Below are 6,482 nucleotides of genomic sequence, written 5' to 3' on the forward strand. Positions count from 1 at the left end.
GGACAGACCAGCCACAATTGAAAAGTTTAAACACATTTAATAATAAATAATAAAAGAACAAGACAATTATAAATATGTATTCACGGTGACTTCAGAGTTCAAAATCATAGGAAATATTTAAAACAACATTGCAGAATAGTCTCAAATAAATACAGAAAACATCTAAACTAATCTTTACTATATTCCTTACTAAATCTAAGAGAAATTACTATACCCTAGACTTACTCATAGCAAGGCAAGACATATGTGGTATGTAGGTTTCCCAGCTGATGCTATCAGGTCAAAAGGCAAAATACAAAATGCACACTTTCTCTCAGAAAGTTCTTAAATTAATATAAGATATTACTGCTGGGACACTTGCAGATGACATCACTTTTTGTCCCCTGACTTCAGTTCCCAGGCTCAAAAACAATCATTGCTAGAAACTGCCAGCATTTAGCATCCCTGTGAAGATGCATAGCCTTCAGATGTTTGCAACTGCTGGAAGACATAAAACAATAAAACACTTTCAATACAATGCAGAAGGCTTCCTAGTTCTAGACATTATGTCTCCTGTTGCACTGAAGCTGAAAGATAACATCTCTTTTATTGTGTGGTTATAAAATACTTTAATTTCAACTATTTTTTCTGAAGTTTTGCAAGTTAACTTTCTATGTGCCAGTTCTTACTGTTAAAGCATATGCATTTACACAGTTGCAATAGTTTATATACATTTCTGTTCTAAACCAGCAGGGTACGCTGTGGTCACACCTCTAAGGTCAGTACTATACAAACCCTTTTCATACACCCTTCTGTACCAGCAGTTTGATATACACATAACATACAGTTCTAATACATTTGTAACACAAGCATATGAGTCGTGTTGACATTCACAACTGACATATAATTATTTACAAAATTCCAGATATCTGGGCTGGCAGTGTCTCCTTCTGTCACATGTCTATATAAATCACATTAATATTCACAAATGACATATAATTATTTACAAAATTCCAGTGAGCAGGGCTGGCAATATTTCCTTTTGTGGTAGGGTGTCAAGGTTACATCCAGTGCTGATACCTTTTCAAATGATATTGGAATGTTATCCTGATCACCTAATTTTAGTACAGACTGAGTCACATCACTGTCAGAAGCAGAACATCTTTTTGCCCTACCTTTAACTTAATAAAAGGAACTACTTGATCTGCTTGTATTAACACTTTATGCTTACCTCATTCCGTCCGATTGTTGTCAGTACGTGCTTCCTGACATTTGCTGCCACTCTGGAGGTAGGAGTAGTAAAGAAACATTGGAAGGATTTTGGTTTTGCCACTTCTGTGTCTACTGCTGTTACTGTTGTGGATTAGGGCATTCTCCTTTCCAATGTCCCATTGTTTCCACAATTGTGACAACCCCCGCAGCTTGGTTTTGTTGAACATTCATTGCTCTTTCTCTACCCTGCCTACCTCTGCCTGTCTGCCCCTTCTTTCAAAACTCTGTAATTGAATGAGCTTTTCTTCTACATCTCTTTTCTTTTTGTCTACTTGATCCATCTGCACATTTTATTAACTTGTCTACCTCCTCTTCCTGCTATATTACCTGATGTTGCTTTATTAAAGCCCGTACATTTAGTAATAGTCCATGCACAAAAGGAGAGTTTAAAACTGCCTTAGCATTTCATTTGGATTCACAATACCAGGATGTGCAGAAAATGTTTCCCTAAGTCTCACAAAAAAGCAATCACCTGGTGTTTCTCCCTTAATTTATTTTCATGTAGTAATTTTTTCCCAAACTGGTGTAATGAAACATATTTCTAAAATTTCTTTTAAGAGCTTATCCTGCATCTCAGCTAATGCATTTTTCCCTCTAGCAGTCAAGTAATCAGGGCCCTGATCTGAGGTCTGTCTGGATTTTTCCTGTAATTTATATATATATATATATATATATATATATATATATATATATATATATATATACGGTAGTGGTGCTGCGGTAGCGTTGTGGTGCTGTGGTAGCGTTGTCGCCTCACAGCAAGACGTTGTCACGTTTGATTCTCAGCTAGAGCATCTTCTGTGTGGAGGCATGCATGAATGGGCATGCCTTTGTTGAAGGTTGTGCATCAGGGCTGGTAACTCGGCACATAAAAATCCACTACCAAACATTTGCGGACCGGAGTTCCGCTGTGAGAACCCCTAACCGGGATAAGCCGAAAAAAACAACAATATATATATATATATATATATATATATATATATATATATATATATATATATATATCAGGAGGATCTACAGCTTGTACCAATTGCCGTAAATCTGCCAAGTTTGGTTTATATATTTGAATAAGAATACTCAATTCTTCTTTGAACATTTAGAGGTCTTGCTTGATTTTTCAGGAATGTTCTGGCTATAGGCATCCAAGGTTGTTGGACTAATGCCATAGTGCCATAAGGATGTGATATCTCCCCAAGGGGGTATAAAGGTATTGCCTTTTCTCCTTCTTCTTCTTTTGCTGTCTGTTTTGCCTTTAAACTAGTATGGTGCAATTTTTTTTCAGTCTGCTTTATTCTGTGATGGTTTTCTGGATTCTGTTCACTGTCTGAGTTAGGAGGCAACGCAGGAAGAAGGGTGCTCAAAAGTTCAGATTTAGATGCAGGTGATGCTGTGTGAGCAGGTGCAGGTGGTATAATATTTAAAGACACCACTCATTGTGTAGGTTTGTTAGCTCAAGATGTATTAGCATTTTGTAGACTTTTGAATTTAAAACTACACTTTCAAGGATCTACTGATGGTGACTGATAGAGTTTTACTTATCTTAAGTCTAAATTTGTACCACCCATGCACCACAGTATTCAATTATTTCAAACAAGTGTATTGAAGGATTTGCATTTCTATTCTAGGGAGTTAAGCTATAAGGCCAACAATCTCTCAAAGATTGAACTAGAGGCCCTACATGATTTAGAAAATAACAATGATTTGGTTATTCTCTCTGCTGATAAAGGTGGGGCAGTTGTGGTCATGAACTGGGCTCAATATGATACTGACGCACAAAAACAACTTAGCGATGGGGGACATTATGTGAAGATGCCTTTGGATCCAACATTCAGATAAAAAAAACAGATTGATGATTTCTTATTATCTGCTAGGCAGGAGAGAATTATCTCTGACACTACTTTGTATCATCTTAAAGTGCCAGATCCTATGAATAAATACATGTATTTCTTACCTGAGATTCACAAGGACCCTTGTAACCCACCAGGCAGACAGACTGTATTGGGCAGAGGTTCACTTACTGAGCCTCTGTCACAATTCCTCACCAAATTTCTGCAGCCCCTACTAAAATGGGTTTGCTCAAGAATCAAGGACACTACTGAATTTCTTCAGATTATTTCTGAAACCCAATTGGAACAGGGATGGTTATTATGTAAACTAGATGTCAGTGCACTGGACACCAATATACCACATGAGGCCGGATTGGAAGCCATTGACTATTGGCAATACAAATTGGATCTCTATCAACCTGGTTTCAACACCTTCCTGATATGCCTCACTGAACATGTCCTTACCAAAAATGTATTTTTCTACCAGGACAACGTTATTGGCAAATTAAAGGAACAGTGATGGGAGCTTCTTTTGCCCCCATATATGCAGAACTTTTCATGGCTTATGTTGAAGAACATTTGATTTACGATAATGCATATAACATTTACCTAGTGGAAATGGACATTTGGAGGAGGTTTTTGGATGATTTCTGGATGGTATGGAGATCAGACATAGATTATTTGATGGAATTTGGTTGGCTAGCTCAATGAAAACAAATGGGGCCTGCAATTCACAGTGAATTACAATTTGGAACAAATAACATATCTTGATGTTCTAATCACCAGAAATACCGATCATACTTTACAAACTGAAGTATTTTGCAAATATCCACAGTACAATTCCCTTATCCGTGTATCCAGTTATCATCCACCTCATATAACTAGGAACATCCCAAAGTCACAATTCATAAGAATGAAACAAATCTGCTCAGAGGAATCCACTTATGAACACTTTAGTTAAGACCTTACCAAGAGATTTCGTGACAGAGGCTACAAAATGGGACATGTTCTGACTGCCAATAATTGGGCTACCACATTAAATAGAGGCAACCTTTTGAAATACAAAGAAAAACAGGTAACAAACAAGTCTGATATCAGGTTGGTTACCACATATGGAAGGAACACGGACACCCTTATGAATAGTGTACAAAGGCACTGGAACATCTTATTGACTGATTATAACTTATCTCAATTTCTTCAGGAGAAATGTCGGTTTTCTTTTCATAGAGGCAGAAATTTGGGCTCCCATTTAAGTCACTACAAATGAGGACCCAGAAGTTCGGGTCACACTGCTATACAAACAACTTTATTGGGGGATACGCTTATTGGGTGTTTTCCCTGTGGTCATTGTAGTCATTGCAATAGAACTATGAAATCTAAACAATTTACTAGTCAAAATTCAGGAAATGTTTTTGATGTCACATTTTTTGCTAACTGCAGTAGCGATTGGATAATTTATTTGGCTACATGCAGTTGCTCAGCATTCTATGTGGGTCAAACTTAGAGACCACTGAGAATAAGAGTATCTGAACATATTAGTGACATGAGGATAAGGAAGCCCACTAGTGCACTATATAAACATTCTCTAGTACATTCTACAGCTTCTTTTAGATTCATGGTAATAGATAAAATTAAGGGCAACAGATTAAATAAAGCAGGATGGCACAATATTCTTGATGCCAAAGAAAAGAAGTGGATAATTAAATTATGTGGACTTTTTCTACCAGGTCTCAATGAGCATTTATAATTTGATCAATCAGTTCATCTTTTGTGGTTGATGTCATGCATAAAAAGGAATTTGTTTTTTGCATTTCTTTAACACTGAGGAAGGCTATGTAACTTTATTAGCCGAAACCAGTCTGTTTTTTTTTCCTTTTTTCTTTTGCTGACATATATTAAATACTGAATTTATTCAGCATCATAGTTTTCTGGCTTACTTTGCTGTTTCTCTAGTTGGAATTTAAACCGTGTAATTGCCATACATGCAGAGGTTGTTTTTTACTGTTACACTAGGTTTGTGTATGACAAACTGGAACCTGACTGGTTGAGATGTGTGACAAGGGAAAAAAAGGAAGTTGATTATCTTCCCCGAAGATTTTTCCCCTTCAAGTACCATCTCATGAGCCACCATCTGATCCTTTCGAATCACTGGATATAAAGGAACAGTCTTACATGCTTTTACTGTACTCTTAGCCAGCCTTAGGCATAGGCCAACTAGGCAGCCACCTAGGGCACTTTTCTAGCAAGGGGCACTTTTCCAGTATTTATGTTGAATGAACACAGGAAAAAAAATGAAGAGTAAGAAACACTGTGAGAAAAATGAAGTACAAAGTAACCAGGATGCTACAAGTAGACCAGAATGGGGGCCTTGGGTGGTGTGGGGGATGCTGTGAAGCCCTTTTGCCTAGGGCACTAGTTGACCAAACGCCAGCCCTGACTGTTCTTTTAAGTTCCTTAATTTGTTGCAGCAATTTTCCATTTATATTGTTTAACCTTATGGATTCCTTTTCCCTCTTGAAAGTTTCTATATACCAATCATTATAATGATACCATTGGTCAGATTTTATATTGTTACCCTTTTTCTCTAATTATCTTAGGTTCAGCATTTTAGTTCTGTGAAAATCACCTTTTTCAGGAAAACATACGTCTAGGTTTGGTTTAGATAGTTTATGCCATTCTTTTATATACTGACAGGAATTTGCCCCATATTTGCAATACATATATTAATTATGCTGGAGAACCAGCTGATGGTTCAAGAATTTTACTGCCTGTCATACCCTTTTTTGTATTTATTTATTTATTTATTTATTTATTTATTTATTTATTTATTTATGTATTTATTTTATTTAGAGTTCTATTTCTCAAGAACACACACTCAAGCTCACCACACAGCTTCATTCATTCATTTATTGCAGGGCCCCTCCCTGCTATTCATTCTGGACTGAAGCCCAATTTAGTCTTGTTACCTCATTTCAGACTGAAGCCCAATTCAGCCTTGTTGCCATGCCCCTCCCAGTCAATTTACATTGCATATGCTGCATTCAAACTTCACAGTTGTGAATATTAACCTAACCACAGAATGCATTTACTAATACAATAAATAATGTGCATGCAATCCAGATCTGCATTAACATCACTGAATCACACGAGGACAAAAAGACAAAGTGCAAATTAAAAGCACTTACTGAGATGGGTGCCCAATATTTGTCAAAGACATCCCTGCCACAGGCTTCAGTGGTAGCAACAAAACAGATACAAAACCTGGATAGAAATTCGAAGTCTCGGCACCATTTGGAAAGGAAATTTGTTATTCAATAAAAAGGGGGTGGGCAGGCAGTGTGCTGCACACAGATCCTGATTAAAATGGGATGAAAGTGCTTAATCTTTGAATGTTGTATAAATAAA

Source organism: Protopterus annectens, chromosome 7.part1 (genome assembly GCF_019279795.1).
Source record: "Protopterus annectens isolate FY-2018-M chromosome 7.part1, PAN1.0, whole genome shotgun sequence".
Taxonomy (NCBI): domain Eukaryota; kingdom Metazoa; phylum Chordata; order Ceratodontiformes; family Protopteridae; genus Protopterus; species Protopterus annectens.